This window comes from Pimephales promelas, chromosome 10 (assembly GCF_988280905.1).
Source record: "Pimephales promelas chromosome 10, fPimPro1.hap1.1, whole genome shotgun sequence".
NCBI classification, from domain to species: domain Eukaryota; kingdom Metazoa; phylum Chordata; class Actinopteri; order Cypriniformes; family Leuciscidae; genus Pimephales; species Pimephales promelas.
Window position 1 is genome coordinate 25347809 of NC_142778.1, and position 18084 is coordinate 25365892.

Consider the following 18084-nt stretch of genomic DNA (forward strand, 5'->3'; position numbering starts at 1 on the left):
AGGTTTGGTTAAGTAGAAATGTATATTTTTTCAAGTAAAAGAAAAAAAAACATGAACCTTACTATTCACTATAGACACAGTGGAAATCTGAAGTGAATTGGCGCAAAATGCAATGTCAATGTATGAGATGAAAATATTGATTCTTTACTGGCCCTCTAGGATTTCTGTAAAAGCAATGTGCAATGTAAGGACCACCAAAAAGGCAGAAATCATGTCAAGACCAAGGCCATTTGCATGAGTCTCAAAGAATGATTGCTATTTCCACCAAAAAAAAAACATGCATGCAACACATCACTTTTCCAGAGGCATTTGAAAAAGAAAAAGCACCTGAACCTGAAACATCTGAATAACATCTCAACATCAGATCCTCAAAACAACATAAGCAGAACGGGATTTGGGCTTCTGGGAACTCTCTGAGCTTCAGAACGGACGCCGCTTCTCCAAGCAAACAACGGTCCAGAAATAGCCCTCATGAACGGCACTGTTTGTAGTGCTAAAATAATGATTACAGTACAGAGAGGATTACATGCAGAGCACGCTGTAATGCACTATTTACAGAATCCCCAAAGTGGCATGAATTAGCACACTAGGAAATAAAAAGGTTCCTTCAGTGTGCATTTCACGCCACATATGTATCAGTTCACACCTAAACTGCTACTGAAATGCACTAAAAGATAAATGCTAAATGCACGAACCCTAAAGGGGCAGATTTTCAACAATTAACAACTTAAAGAAACAGAAAGGGACTGTAATCTCATATCCAGTCTGTCTGCTTAAATTATACTTTTTTACCTTTTTGGACTATAGTCAAGTTTACTATATATTTCAATGTAAAAAAAACTATTCAATGTATTCCCAAAAAATAATTTCAATGTCCCATTGAAAAAAAAAAAAAAAAAAAAAAAAAAACAACAACAGCAAAAAGTTTTCGAATGACATGAGTGTTAGTAACATCTAACTATCTAGAATATCTCTATCCCTTCTTTGCAAATTATGTTAAATATACAATGGATCTCCAAAGATGTTTCCATACAAAATGTATATCTATAAGAATAATTCGTTTTTCCTTTGTGGTCTCATCTTACAAGCAGATAATGAATCTCATTTGGTTTGAGGAATTCCTTGACGCAAGAAAATTCCCAAGACAGGAAACATACGGAGGAAACTTCACATGAACACTTCATTATTGTTATAATTCTTAATAGCTAACTTTCTGTTTCACTACTTTTTTACTTTTCAAACCATCTTTCCTCCTTCTACTTTATCTTTTACATTTGACAGTGCCAAAATATTTTCAATAGTCATCTGGCTTTAGCTTTAAAGGTCAGGGATTCTTGGGCTTTAAAAGTTGATCAAACATTGACCGTACAGTCCATACTGCATACACTGTACTGTATATCCTACACAATCCATAGCTTTTATAACATAAATCCCTTTTAACCTATATTAAATATGTACTATCCATAATCTATCTCTTCAACCAAAACAGCCTGGACTTCAGATTCTATAATCTTTGCATTACATGCATCAAATATATTGAATAGACCAAATACATAAATCTATTTACAACAGAATTTATATTATAAACTTAAATATGATGTAAAGTATATTCACTTTGTAATTTAAATTAAAATAAATAGGACCTCACTGGCAATTTGTTGATGGAGCAAGTAATGAAGAACATCTGCTATTGCTATAAGGAGCAAGGGCCCTTACGTTAATCCCATAATCTAGGCCAGATGTCACTCCTTGGATTACGCTTTTCTTTGCCAGGTCTTCACGTAAAAATAATTTGTTCATGGTCAGTGGCCCTGTTTGTTAGTATGTGTGTTTGTCAGAGGTGGGGACGGAGCTTGGGAAGTAATAAATGCCCTGCAGATGGAACATACCTGGAATCCTTTGCGTCAGACATGAGTGATAATCTAGTCTCGCGGGCAGCTGACACGTTCAGATTACTATACCGCGCAGCTCTACCAACTCATCACAGCTCATCATGTTTGTTTTTGGCGATTTAATCCAATCCGGCCCTACCTAGTACCTTAAAATCTATGTCTCGCCATGCAACATTCTGGACATGTCACATGGAAGGAACTAAACTGAACGTCTAAATCCTAACCTGACTTTGTACCAAGGTTGTGTGCTATTGAGAACTGAATTTAAAATGCCTTAGAGAGATAGACAGAATGATAGATAGAGAGACAGACAGACAGACAGACAGACAGACAGACAGACAGACAGACAGACAGATAGATAGATAGATAGATAGATAGATAGATAGATAGATAGATAGATAGATAGATAGATAGATAGATAGATAGATAGATAGATAGATAGATAGATAGATAGATAGATAGATAGATAGATAGATAGATAGATAGATAGAATGACAGACAGACAGACAAGATAGATAGATATAATGACAGACAGACAGACAGACAGACAGACAGACAGACAGATAGATAGATAGATAGATAGATAGATAGATAGATAGATAGATAGATAGATAGATAGATAGATAGATAGATAGATAGATAGATAGATAGATAGATAGATAGATAGAATGACAGTCAGACAGACAAGATAGATAGAATGACAGACAGACTAGATAGACAGACAGACAGAAAGACAGACAGATAGATAGATAGATAGACAGACAGACAGACAGACAGAATGATAGACAGACAGACAGACAGACAGACAGACAGACAAGATAGATAGATAGAATGACAGACAGACAGACAGACAGACAGACAGACAGACAGACAGACAGACAGACAGACAGACAGACAGACAGACAGACAGACAGATAGATAGATAGATAGATAGATAGATAGATAGATAGATAGATAGATAGATAGATAGATAGATAGATAGATAGATAGATAGATAGATAGATAGATAGATAGATAGATAGATAGATAGATAGATAGATAGATAGATAGATAAATAGATAGATAGATAGATAGATAGATAGATAGATAGATAGATAGATAGATAGAATGACAGACAGACAGACAAGATAGATAGATATAATGACAGACAGACAGACAGACAGACAGACAGACAGACAGACAGATAGATAGATAGATAGATAGATAGATAGATAGATAGATAGATAGATAGATAGATAGATAGATAGATAGATAGATAGATAGATAGATAGATAGATAGATAGATAGAATGACAGTCAGACAGACAAGATAGATAGAATGACAGACAGACAGACTAGATAGACAGACAGACAGAAAGACAGACAGATAGATAGATAGATAGACAGACAGACAGACAAGATAGATAGATAGAATGACAGACAGACAGACAGACAGACAGACAGACAGACAGACAGACAGACAGACAGACAGACAGATAGATAGATAGATAGATAGATAGATAGATAGATAGATAGATAGATAGATAGATAGATAGATAGATAGATAGATAGATAGATAGATAGATAGATAGATAGATAGATAGATAGATAGATAGATGAATAGATAGATAGATAGATAGATAGATAGATAGATAGATAGATAGATAGATAGATAGATAGATAGATAGATAGATAGATAGATAGATAGATAGATAGATAGATAGAATGACAGTCAGACAGACAAGATAGATAGAATGACAGACAGACAGACTAGATAGACAGACAGACAGACAGACAGAAAGACAGACAGATAGATAGATAGATAGACAGACAGACAGACAGACAGAATGATAGACAGACAGACAGACAAGATAGATAGATAGAATGACAGACAGACAGACAGACAAGATAGATAGAATGACAGACAGACAGACAGACAGACAGACAGACAGACAGACAGACAGACAGACAGACAGACAGATAGACAGACAGATAGATAGATAGATAGATAGATAGATAGATAGATAGATAGATAGATAGATAGATAGATAGATAGATAGATAGATAGATAGATAGATAGATAGATAGATAGATAGATAGATAGATAGATAGATAGATAGATAAACGACGGATGGACAAATGGATGGATTCACCAATAATGAATTTTACACAACCCAGTTTTGAACACAGACATGTTGTAACTCACTCTGCAATAATTTAATTTCAAGAGAGTTCAAATGTTCAGAATGTTTTCTTCAAACAACCACCTCAGTAACTCTACAGCTGTTCAACTGTTGAGACCAGTTCAAGCGTTTACCGCCGAGAGAGAATGATGTTTATGAACTGATATAGAAAAACCTCACAGAAACCCAACGGGTGAAGTTTACATGAATTCCTGCCGTGTGAATACAACCGGTTTGGTCCATTGTTTCATATTTACAATGCTGGAATGCTTTCCGTAGCGCCAGCCAGCTTTCAGCATATATACCTCACACAGAGCGGGCCGGTTTAATGCACTGCCACGAGCATACCAAAGGGTCATTCATCTGCTCTACAAAAGCAATTTGTTAAAATGCTAATGGTCAGTTTATTACAGGATGAACTGTTACTCCCTTTGTCCAAGGTTGGATAATCTACTTTTTTCTTCGAAGGAATGAGGAGATCAAGGATTAAATACAGGAAACAGTCCAAACTTTAAGCTTGTTAACTCTTTTACGGAAATAGGATTAAGAAAACGCGAAACAATATATAGATATAAACATGTAAAATCTGTCTGCTGTCAAGGGTTCAATTCAAACAATGGACCATGTCCTACAGAGGTTTGCTTTGTCTCTGTGCGATCTAGGCATTTGGGAAAAATGTCCAGGGAAGAAATCAGTGGTTAATGAATTGACCTCCGCTTGTCTAGACAAAGCATTATCCCCTGTGGCTCGGAGCGATGCCCACTGTAGCATACCATCAGGGGGGGGAGGAAGCACAGGAAGCCTATCATATTTTCTGCTTTTCTTGCATGTCTTCGAAAAACATGTTTCTTCCTTTCAAGTCCTTTGCTACCTGCCTTTCTATGATATCTACTCAATTTTAAGCTCTCCAAGTATCTTGTTTCTCCAGGTCTGTACTGATCTTTTCAAGCTCTCCAATCCTCCATTTATTTCGCCACTCAATCCCTTCTGCCGTCTCCCGACACTCTCGCAATCAAACAATCTCTCTTTGCTGACCTCCCCCTACACATCACTTCTTCTTTCTTTGCTCTTTTCCTCCATTATCCACAGGCATTGTTTTTGCGCTTTCCTGAGATGACAAATAATTGTACGCACAACAACATTAATCAATAATTCAAAACAATATTTCACATTTTTATAAGAATAATATCCCAAATCTAACTGGCATCCACTCTCAAACATCGACTAATGTAGTTCCACAGAGAGTGAGCGCAGGAAACCTCTGGCTATTGTCTCTATTCATAACACGGTGTATCTCTCACCTCCAGAGCAAAGCAGGGCCAGCGCACTTCAGAGAGCTCTGAGAGGTTGGGAGCGCAGATTTCGTGCAGTGTGTGAAGATAGGAAGAGCGCCAGCAGGAAACGAGACACACCGCTCACAGGAGCATATCTTAGGCTGTTTATTTCTCAGCCTGAATGTGGAGCTCTCTGGTCTTGCTCATCTCCTCCAACCACAAGATCTCCAGAGAGAGGCAGATAGAGAGAGACTCCCACAAACAGCATATGCTGCAGGATATTGACCACCCAGTCCTCATTTAGCCATCACATCTAAACCTATTTATGGAACGAAACAGAGAGGCGGCTAGTACAGACACACACGAGCACAACATAAATAAAAGGATTACCACTTAGCGCTAATGTTTTACTAGCTGAGCTCTATTATGGTGTTTGTGAAACACATAAATATGTGCATATGCAAGCTGCTCGCTTACGCTTGCCACAGACCTGCCCGTTTGGAAACAAAATCTGATCTCTTTGATATCGGTCAAAGACAGCATTGAGACTAAACTGAGACGTTTTCCAATGTCTAATGGCATTGTTTTGTTAACCCTAAAACTGTATTCTGGACAAATGTGGGCAAAATAGTTTTGATTTATTTTTAAAAAATACTTCCCTTGATCCGAGTGGTACAAGACTTGGCTACTTTTCCTAAGTTTGCCTCCTGAACACACACAATTTTTTTTTTTACTCAATTCTACAATGTTAAGTGGGTGGAATAAAAAACTCCTTAATCTTGTATTTGGGTCAAAAATGGACACCCATAGAAATGAATGGGAAAAACTAATTTAGAGCATTCTAAAATAAGCCAAAATAAGACACCAGGTGACAGCAAAGTCACTTCATCTTTAGGTTTTAGCTCTAAGAACTTATTTGAATGATATTTTAATGTAGTTTAAAAAAATAAAAAAATAAAACTACATAGTAATTAATTTACATTGAAATAATTTAGATAGAAAATATGGTACTTTTTGAAGTAAATAAATTCAAAAATACCCCCAAAATAAAAAAAAAAACCACCATAAATGGATAGACAAAACTTTATCGAAGACAGCGATATAACATTTATAATAAATAAAAATTAGGATCACGCCTGAGTCCTCTGTGCCCACATTTGTCCACAATTACAGGATTACGGTTTGAGGGCCACAATGGTAGATTGCTAAAACTGATGAGTAGAATAATTGATAAAACTAACAGAAGTATAAGGAGAGAGCGATATAATGATAGCTCAATAGTCAGACAGAAGGATATGCGGATTTAGGCACTTACTGTATGTCAACAAATGTTTCCCACAAAATTTTAGGAGAAACATCTGAGACCTCTAGGAATCCTGAGCTATGACAGATAAAGCAACTTTAAGCAATGGGTGAAATGGATATGGATCGTGCAGAAAGAAGTGGGACATGGACGCACACGTGCACAGTACGCCCTAACTTGACCCATTAGTGGGTGTTTGTGTGCTATTTAGTCAGGATGGCTTTGTTGGTGAGCAGGACAACTAGAGCAGCTGGGGCTGAGAGCGGCTAAAGCCATTGACATGTGTTCTGACGGCCTCAGAGAAAGACAAACAAATAACACACACTGTCACAGGCTTTATGACCTCTCCAACCAGCCTGTTAGTGACTGCTTATTAAGGCTGTGTGTGAGAATAGAGAAAGCCATATGTTTAGAAGAGGTTATAGATGAAATATGAAGAGAGCATCATGGGAGTTTGCGAGATTCATGCGTTTACTAAGCTTCTTCAGGAAAACCTTAAGTGAGCCCTTATGATAATCGACATAGTTCTTGCACAGCAGCAAGTTTCATATTATTTAGATGTAGATTTAAGTCATTAAAACTTACAAGTTAACACATTTTAATTGAGTTTAATAAATTAAAATATACAATAAAATAATGAATTAAAATACTACTAGACTGTAAAAAAAATATTTTCCTGATTTGTAATCACAACATTTTTTCTTTTGTCAAATCAACTTAAATCATTTATGTAGTTCAGATAGCATAATAGTTTGAGTTTCTGGTGATTAAATCAATCAATCAATTCATTGTATTAACTCAATTTTTCCATTTCAATGAACTTAAAAAAATGAAATAACCTAGTTGCCTTAAAATTTTAAGTTAAACCAACATTTTTTTACAGTGTACTTGTAAAGCATAACAGTTAATAGAAATAATAACAAATACAAATATAAACAGAATAAATAAAACTATTTTAATAATAAATTTAAATAAATCAAATACTACTATTAATAATAATAATAATAGTGACAGAGTGAAAAATAATACAAATATAAATAATGGAAAATAACAAATAAAAATTCAATAATACATTAAAATACTACTTCTAATATAGCACTAAAAATCAATGGTCTTTTTTTTACAATTAGTAAAACATTATGAATAAAAAAAATAATATATAACAAATATACTAACTACATTTACTAATAATAATAATAATAATGGTGAGTGAAACATAATAGTTAATACAAATATAATAAATACATTTATAAATAAATAGAATAAAGGAACCAATAATAAATAATTAAAATAAAATATTGAATAAATGTAAAGTTAGGTGTGATTAATTTGCTATAAATTACAGAAATGTGCGATTAATTAGTTAATTGTTTTAAGCAATTGACAGCACTACTACTACTGCTGCTAGTACTGTGTACATGCAAACTAATAATAATAAATATGATAAATATTAAAAATTAAAAAATAAATAGTAAATAACTACAAATTAAATCACATATAATAAATAAAAATACTATTTCTTTCTACTAATATAACAGTGAGAACACCCCTATTGGAGAGCTCACAGTAGCCACTTTCATGTTTCAGGACCAGCTGACTAAATTGTTTTCGACAGCATTAAAACTAAGATGACAGCCATTTAAGAACAAGTAGACGATAAGAAGCAATTTTTACAACTGCGTTATCAGACCATTACAGTAACAGTATCGATGCACTGCTGCAGACACCCACTAGCACTTTACCAGCACCACTAATAAAACATTGGCACAGTGAATTTATCATGCATTAAATATGTTTATGTTTATGATTTGTTTTATTTTATTTGGAACTCTTTGGAATCTCTGAGGTACAACAACAACAAACCATGTCATTGTTTGTTGCGGTATGTGTGTGTGTGTATGTGAATGTATGTTTTGCAGGTATTTGCTGCACTTCAAAAGAACGAGACCTGAGTAAGATGCCAGAGTCTAACCACAGAGCCAAGCCAGATACAGATGAAACAAGATTCAGGCACAGAGTGCAGAGAACACACGCACATCCTGCAGCTGTGGCGCTAAAGCACATATGAATGCGACGCCCGTTGACTAAAGTGATTCTCTACCCTGACAAAACAAGTTAAAAGCAACCTTGGAATTAACAAAAGAAGCTTATTTTGAACAAAAGTGTTATCGACGTGAAATATGAATGCATTTGCATTGTGTTCCTTAAACAAAAAGCCGCAGTTCGTGAAAGCATTTCCTCTTTAGTGTTATTTTAACACTGGAATTCTGAACATCTGTCATTTCGCTGGTTCAGTTTGTGTTTTCCATCAAGTATAATCTTAACACAAATGACGGTTCTGGAGAATACCACAGAGATAAACAGACACGGCTAATATGCCAAAGTCCTCACAGGCGAGTTCTTCAGGATACATTATGACTGCTTCTTCCGGCACATACATCACAGTCCAGGGAGTGTGTGTGTGTATGTGTGTGTGGCCGACCTCTGCAACCCTACGGCAACTTGTATGGAATGATGGGAAGGCACTTAAACTCTTAAAGGGGACATACCATGGAAAACAGGATTACACACTCACAAAACACCTATTCCTGTCTGAAAACAATTCATTCACAGTCATATTAAAGTGCCCCAATTCAGCTATTTTAAAAGGTTCCTAATTTTATTTTGGTGTATAGAATATGCATCCAAAGTCAAAAAAAAAAAAAAATTTTCTCATAATATACAATACAGTAACAGTATCACCTCTTTTCTCACAGTGCCTGAAACTTTTAATAAAGGATTCAGTCTCTCTAAACCCCTCTGATTGGTCAGATGGCCCAGTCTGCTGTGATTAGTCTACCGCTTAAAGCACATGAAACGTCCATTAACATATCTGAATTTCGGCTCCGGATCTTTCTCAAAACTTGTATACACAGTGATATGAACTAGAGCCAGACCGATTTATCGGCAGGCCGATATTATCAGCCGATATTAGGCATTTTCCAAACTATCGGTATCGGCAGTTATAACGGCCGATAAATGAATATTTCAAAATAACTACAAATAATAATGTTAGGAAATCTGGTAATGTTTTGTTATGCGCTTCTGGGGAAAAAAAACAAATAAATATCGGCCGATATATCGGAATATCGGATTTTAAAACCAACAAATATTTGTATCGTATCGGCCTTCAAAATCCTTTTTCGGTCGGGCTCTAATATGAACGGTAACAATGGCATCGGCTTTACTGTATCAATTCCAGCCCATGTCCCCATCCTTTGGAAGAGCATGCAAAGTGGATTTGCTTTCGCAGCGCAGAAAACAACGTTTTCTCGACATGTCAACAACACAAATCAAACTCTTTCAGGCCTCAGCTACAACTAGTGTTTGACAGTGGCTCAAAGTAGATGTTGTTTGCGGGGGAAGCCAATGAAGATCATAGGCTGGGATTACGCACATTTGTTATGACAATAACTCCATTTGTCGTGCACTTTCATTTTTGAAACCTTGCCGACCTTTTATATTCACTAACAGCTATATTACATACTACATTAAAGGTAATAATAATAATAATAATAATAGAGGCACCTTAATGTAACCTTCAGTACCTCATCATATGACCATCTATGTTTACATATCAACAGACATTCAGCATCTACCAACTTGGACCACCATATGCTGGTACATAAAGGTTAGACAATCATAACGGAGATCATTTACAGATAGAAGTCTTAAAGGAACACGGTCTGTTTAATCTTAAAGTGTTAGTTCACCCCAAAATGAAAATTCTGTCAATAATTGACATTTCACCGGCCCCTCCCCCAAAACAGCCATTGTCCAATCACACCATCATAGCAACTGTTACTATGCGAGCAGGGCCGTCAAACATTGACTCCAAGCGAGATGGTAAAGCGGTGCGCCCATGTCGTTTGTAAATTGGACACTAGGTACCCCGAGAGATTGTCTGGAGGAGTTGTGTCTTCCGTTTCCAAAGCCAAAAACACAACGCGAGCGGTGCCTACAATAGATAAAACAGTGTGGACGGCCCCACTCCCAGTTAAACGTGTCGAACATGGTTAACTCGTGTGCAGCGTGCGTGAGACTGAGACACTGAGATTAGTCAAAGAAACTTGGAGAAAGCAGATCAAGAGGATCCACAAAGGAATTACGTATTCTAAAGGGTTGTTGTTTGAGACCGGTAAACATTAGCATCGATAGTAGTCGTAGTCTCCTTCATTGCGTATTTTTATATTTTGAATATATCCCTCCATTACTGTAGCCCATTGTGCCTCGCCCTGGAGGATATCACTGAGGTATTGCAAAAAAGGTAATCTCTAATCTTCGTCAGTATGCCATCCATGGACTATCTTAAACAATTTTTTAACGCCACCAGCTACTTGAAACACTGACACGCATGGGTACACCTCTTCCCGTCATGGCAATCTGTTGTTCTGTTGTCAAAATATTTGACCATTTGTTTGACGGGCATAGTAACAATAACTAAGGGGCGTGGCTTTTGCGAATGGTCAATTACTCACCCTCATGTTGTTCAAACCTCATAAGACTTCCGTTCATCTTCGGAACACAAATTAAGATATTTTCGATTAAATCTGAGAGCTGGATCACTCCTCTATAGGCTTCTTAAGGGATCGAAACTGGTCGGCCAAGAAAAGTTAAAAACATCGTTAAAATAGTCCAAGTGACAACAGAGGCTAAATCTTACGTTTATCAAGTGACGAGAATACTTTTTGTACGCAAAAAATAAAATAAAAATGACTGTATTCAACTATTAATTTGTGGTCTCGAGATTTCAACAGCGCAATGTTTCTGTGTTGTACGTCACACGTAGGCACACTATTGGCCAACACTGGTCATGTGTGTGATGCAGAATTTTCATTTTTGGGTGAACTAACCCTTTAATGCGCATAGAGAGGGTGGAAAATTGTCACGTTTTGGTGCAAGAAAAAAAAAATCGACAAACATTATAATAGAGGGATAAATAACGGTACAATAGTGTAAAATATGTCCCCTTTAAATCACTCAAAATTGACCCAATTTACTTGCTACTACCATGCATTCCTGGTCTTATTACTAATTATTGGTACATGTAAATCCACTGAAAAGAAAAGACTGATAACTTTCCTTTTCAAGCCCTCGGTTACACTTTATTTTAAGGTGTCATTGTTCCAGTGTACTTTACTGTACATTTAAGTACGGAGTAATATCTATCAATTAACTAAATGTTAGGATAAGGGTTTGGTTTAGGGTTAGTTGTCTGTAATTATGCTTATACTACGGGGCTGTTGAATGCTTAAATCTTATTGGTTGATGAACATTCTAAGGTGTGCGATTATTTTCAGGGAAACGCGCGGCTAAAGTAGTTCCGGCAGGTCTTGAGCGCATTACAGTTCCATATCACTTTGCCAATGATTTGAGTTATTTCAAAAGGTCCTTACCACCTACAACAGCAAAAGAACCAAATCCCACAACCAAGCAAATAAATATAGTCAACAACAGGATAAAAACAACATTATTTCCATGCTTTTTGCCACAAAATTATGTTATATTATGTATTATGTATTTATTATGGAAAACACATTTCTCTCTCCCTCTCTCTCTCTCTCTCTCTCTCTCTCTCGACAATCTTAAAAATACATCATCTGAACAATGTCTTGAGGTGTGGTTACCGTAGTACAGGCAGAATCATATTCTTCGGAAAATAATTCTTTGAATTATTAAAAAATAATGCACACCCGAGGTGGAACAGTTCCGCTTTGCTTCATGGCCACATAGCACCTCAGGTGTGCATTATTTTTCTAAAAATTCAATAGCCCGTCGTCAACTATTCCTTACATAATTTATTTTTATTTTTTTAACCACGTATCACATATGGATGGATAAAGATGAATAAAGTTTTTTTTTTTTTCATTCATCATACGTCACATTACATAAGTTAAATGTTTTGCAAAGTTTCCGTTTCATGTTGACTGAGTCACAAATGATGTTCTGTAGACCAGCGGTGCTGAGAGCTCCATAAACAAAGCCTGGAGTCCTGCCAGCCACTGACGGTAGTGATAAGTGAACAACATATACAACATATTAATACCTCGACAAAAGCCATAAACTATGAGTAATCTGATTACTGAACAGGTTGACATTTTCTGGGGAGGCAAGAATGAAATTACAGGCCTGGACAGAACAAAAGAACAAAACAGGAACACATTTACACACACAGTGAACAATACGTTTTAAAATAATGTAATCCGTGACTCCATCAGAGTCTGACTAGGCAAATTAATTAGTTTTAACAAAAAGATGATGAATGAGTTTATACATGGGCCATAATTTTGTATTGCCTTTATGACCTTTATACGAAAACTAATAAAAATGATAAAAGTCAAATCATTTTTAATAGCTTTTACATGTTTTTCTTTAATTACCTTCAAAAGAGCTGAATAAATACGCATATGTATTGATTTCCCCCAAATATATTTATTTTTAACAGTCATTCAAGTTAAGGCATAAATCTTAATAGCATTTTTTTTTAATTGCATCTCTTAATATCCTTTTCATTAATCATTACATTCTCTATTTTGAACCTCTCTGCACTTTTTTTCCTTTATTTTCTCCTTATCTATTTTAAAAGTATTAAAATCAGTAGTATTACATTTATACCAAATAATTCTTAATTAACTCTAAGTTTTTTTTGTTTTGTTCTGTTTGTTTACCATTGTAAATCTGTTCACCCTTGATATGGGCCATGTCCTGGTTGAAGAAAGCGTCTTGATTCAATTTAAATAACCGTTTGAGACTGAACCTTCTCTGACTCACAGCTTCATTACAGTCATGTGACTCAACTTGTAAAAGAAAAGTGTACTTAGTCAGATCCAAACAAACAACATGCTCTGCCCATAAACTAAGAGCCAAAAAACGAGAAAGCCCCTAAATACCTGATCCTTGGCTGATGAAAACCAGTCACTCACACAGCGCACAAAACCAGATGACCGTTCAATTATATCAACAGTAATCTTGGGTAAATCCAACATGATCTAAAAAAAAAAATCATACATAAAGTAACACACATACATAATTTTAAGTTTGGACAAACACAAAGACCCTACAAAGGATCAGCAGTTTGGAAATGGATGGATGGAAAGCTTCTAAAATGTAAATCTAATGTTCTGTAAGGCTGATTAGCTGACCAGGATTCCCACATTTCATTGCTGAAAATATGCATGGAATACGAAATGAAACAAACAACAAAGACATAGTCCTTGTGTTGCACATTGCATACATCATTTGGGTGGCCCTGTAGTGCTGTGGATTGTGGAATTCATTACCGTGAATATGGCTGTCTTTGGTTTCATGCATGGGCAAACACATGGAGAAGTATCCTTCTGAGATTCTCAGACATTAACAAACACACATTAAAACATATCTGAGCTGGGGAGTCTCTCAGGATCAGATCATACCAAAGTGCTAAAGAACCAGTCAGACCCGATCAGTATTCACGGCAGCCAATGAGCCATATAGTGGTTTCCAAAGCATTTGTGTTTGTTTTTTGAGCGCTGCCTGGCTGGCATAGAACAGGGCTGTAGAAATGGATCAGCCCTGAAAGCAGTGATGGTCTGACAAGCACATACACACACACACACACACACACACACATACACTGTCCATGTGTCTGATTGTGATAAGCATTCAACCCACCCCCTCCCTGCTTTCTCTTCGGGCATGGGACTATAGCATGTGTGTGTGAGTGTGTTTATGTACGTATCCTCCAATCTCAAATGCAAAAGTGCAGGCACATGGTCTTAGCAGTGTCAGCCACATGAGACATTTCAGGCCACAGTGCCAAACTGCCCCTCACACAAACACACACCTTAAAGGGATAGTCCATCCAAAAATGAACAGTCAGTCATCATTTACTCACCCTCATGTCATTCCAAACCGAACGCAAAAAGAATGTTCACGCAGATGTTTTATGACATTAAAATGCTGATAAAAGTGATGTTATTGTTGTAACTAATACAAATCTACGCTCTAAATAAATCAAAATAAAACTTGATTTTGATCTAGGCATCACAACATTATAATTTACAGTATAACTAAGCAATGGATATCCATACGATTTGCTAAAGATTACATTTATTACATAAAAAAAGTGTTTGTAAAGATAAAAATTGAGTTTTAGATGATGGAACAGATCATTTAAATGTATAAAAGGGGCAAATGAACATGTACTCTTTAAATTTACACAATCAATTAAAATAAATGTTAATTTCTAATAGCAGACAACACTATATTGGGCCAAAAAAAGGTAAATAAAAAATGAAAAGTAAATTGCTGGGACTCCAAACTAACATTCTGTTTCCTCATTCCGGTCTTCTTTTTTTAATGTCAAGGCTGAATTCTAAGTGTTCTGGCCCCTTAAGGTCCCACTTTAAATGTGACAGGCGCTCCATTATATACAGTACACACAACATGTGACTCGCATTCATACTGAAAGTAGAAAGGGGACATATACATTATTGACGGTCTTGTCTTGTCTCTGAGTCGAGTTAGAAGTTATAACGTCCCTGAAGCACCGTCCCAAAGGGATTCACAGATTGAGACATTCTGGTGTCGTACATCTCAAAGAGAGAAGCCTTTAATCAGTCAGGCAGTCCATGGCACCAAAGGCAACACAGACTTTCAAAACACATGAAAGAGGGTGTCCAGCCTCGAATAAACAGGATCTAGAGCCCACAAGGGAACGAGTCCCAGTGTTTACGCTCATCCACAGTTGTTTCAGCTACCATCCATGGCGTAGAAACCGCGACCTCGTTCTCCTTCGCACTCTTGTTCACGGTCATAAAGTTTACAAGGTAAAAACAACAATCCCAGAAACGACAAAGGCCATGCTTTCATAGGAAAAGGTCAGCGCTTGGCCTTTCTTGGAGACGGAGTGAGGAAGGAGACTGAGATTTTCTAGGCTCTGGAAGCGTCAATCTACCCTGACCGGTCATGGGATACACAGAGGGGAGGGCAGGCTTGCATGTGTCATTGATCTTGAAAAAAAAAGGGGAGGGGGTCTCACACACACAAAGGTTACAGCCTACGCACAACTACACCCGGCCATCAACCCACCAGCAACCTTTCAATTATTAACCTCCAAGATATCGGCCCTGCAAGATGCACCCCAGAAGAGGAGAAGATAGAGAGGATGGAAGTTACCGCATCTATCATCAGACTCCCTTTCACTCTGTGCCGTTCTCTCGAATGCGTGTTGAACGATAGGCCAGTTCAGAAGGCGGTCAATGAGAGTGTATGGAGTGAAATCCATAGCTTGCGTCACGCACCAGCGGCCCAAAGCGCATCTTCCATGCTCTCTACCTTGAAGAGGAGTAAAAAGGTTTTTGATGAAAACATTCCAGGATTTTCTCAATATAATGGACTTCATTGGGAACCAAACGGTTCAAGGTCCAAATGACATGTTTCAGTGCAGTTTCAAAGGGCTTTAAACGACACCAGACGATGAATAAGGGTCTTATCTAGGACTCTTCGAGTCATGACTCGAAAAAAGATTTGTTCATTTTGATGAATGAGTTTGAACAGGAGAGTCATGAACGCTCTTCACAGAATAGAGCAAGGCGAGCATTTGAGCTTATAAAACTTAAACTTTTTTATTTATTTTTTTTAAATGGCTGATCGTTTCGCTAGATAAGACCCTTATTCATCGTCTGGTGTCATTTAAAGCCCTTTGAAGCTGCACTGAAACTCTCATTGGACCTTGAACCTTTTGCTTCCCATTGAAGTCCATTATATGGAGAAAATTCTGGAATGTTTCCATCAAAAACCTTAATTTCTTTTCAACTGAAGAAAGAAAGACATGGACATCTTCTTGGATGACATGGGGGTGAGTAAATTATCAGCAAAAGTTGTTTTTTTTAAAAGTGAACTACTCCTTTAAATTGATCAAAAGTGAGCATAAACACATTACAATGTTGCAAAACTTTCTACTCAAAGAATCCAGAAAAAATATCGTTTTCACAAATACATCAAGCAGAGCTTTATGCAACATTGACGATAATAAGAAATGTTTTTTTTTTTTGGCTCCAAATCTTTCTGAAAGATTTCTGAAGGGTCATGCGACACTGAAGACTGGAATAATTAAGCAGATTTGCCCTCACAGGAATAAATTAGTCTTTAAAATATATTAAAAACAGAAAGGTTTTACTATATTTCTGATCAATTAAATGCAGCCTTGATGAGCAAAAAAAGAATCATTCTAAAACATTATTAAAATCTTACTGACACCAAACCTTTAAACAGTATAAATTATTCTATCATGCTAAAGTACTATAGAAAATGTCTCAATATTTGGTTTCTTGTCAACTAAAACATTATTTTCATAAGTTAAGGATGACCTGCACTGATTTTTCGTTTCATGGACAAAAACAGGCATTTTCTATCTTCTTATGTCTTCCAAAAGAAAATCATACAGGTTTGTAATGAAACAAACCCAAGTAAAAGACAGAATTTTCATATTTTGGTTGAACTATGCATTTCAAACCTTCCCTTTGCTGCAAATTCAAAAAGAACTTCCAATTAAAGTGAAAAAAATTGGATCTCTTAGAAGTCAAGATTAGTTTAAAATAGTTGCCAATCAGAGCTTTGCTTAGTTAACTACAGTCTACCCTTTTACTGATCAAGCTTTCTTGACAAAGAAGACCTGTGAGTGAGCGTGATGGGTTTTCGAGCAGAGCTCATTAAGGGGCAATGGGGCCGCTCATCTCCGGCTCTTAAGAACGCTCTGGTCTGTCGGGGCGCCAGTGTCCCTTTCTCTCTCCTCCAGGCGCACATCAAAAAAATGGGGCAGACTTAGCTCTGTTCTGGCTGTCTGGGGCTTTGAAGTCCTTTGGTTATCAGCCAAGCGTGTCACGCTACCTGCAGCCATCTGTGAAGAGCCCACAGTCGGGCTGGACGGCCAAACCCCACAATGACTGTGTGTGTGGAGAGTTTTACCTGCAGCACTGTCAGTACGTGAGGCATTAAACATGAGAATGAGAGGGTGGGAAGTGACCATTTTCAAGAGACTTCTTTATTGACAACATCTCTCTCAGGGCTCTTGTTATCTATTCTCCTGAAGCTTTGAGAAACGGTTAAAGGAAGACGGAGACGTACATTCTCGCGTGGGATAGGCAATGCCAATTTGAAACCAGCAAGCAACTTTTACTGATCCTGTTCTCACTATCTATATCAATACAAGAGGAGAAAATCCAAAGCATATTTCTTTGAATGGTTTAACCACTTTTTAAATGTCTCATTATTACCATTGACTTTTTTTATAATTTATTTAAATAACTTTTTTAAACAAATTGGATAGATTTATATCTACAATACCAACCCTAATAAATATAACCATTGAAACAACAGTCAACAGTCAGTGTTTTTTTATTTAGGTGCCAACTATGAGATATTTGTGGGTAAAGT

The 18084-nt window shown here is 36.7% G+C and overlaps 1 protein-coding gene across 3 annotated transcripts in view; it reads right to left on the minus strand.

Annotated features, from left to right (window-relative positions):
- Nucleotides 1–18084, minus strand: part of hipk2 (homeodomain interacting protein kinase 2) — a 106280-nt gene that overhangs the window by 78872 nt on the left and 9324 nt on the right. The window lies entirely within an intron of this gene.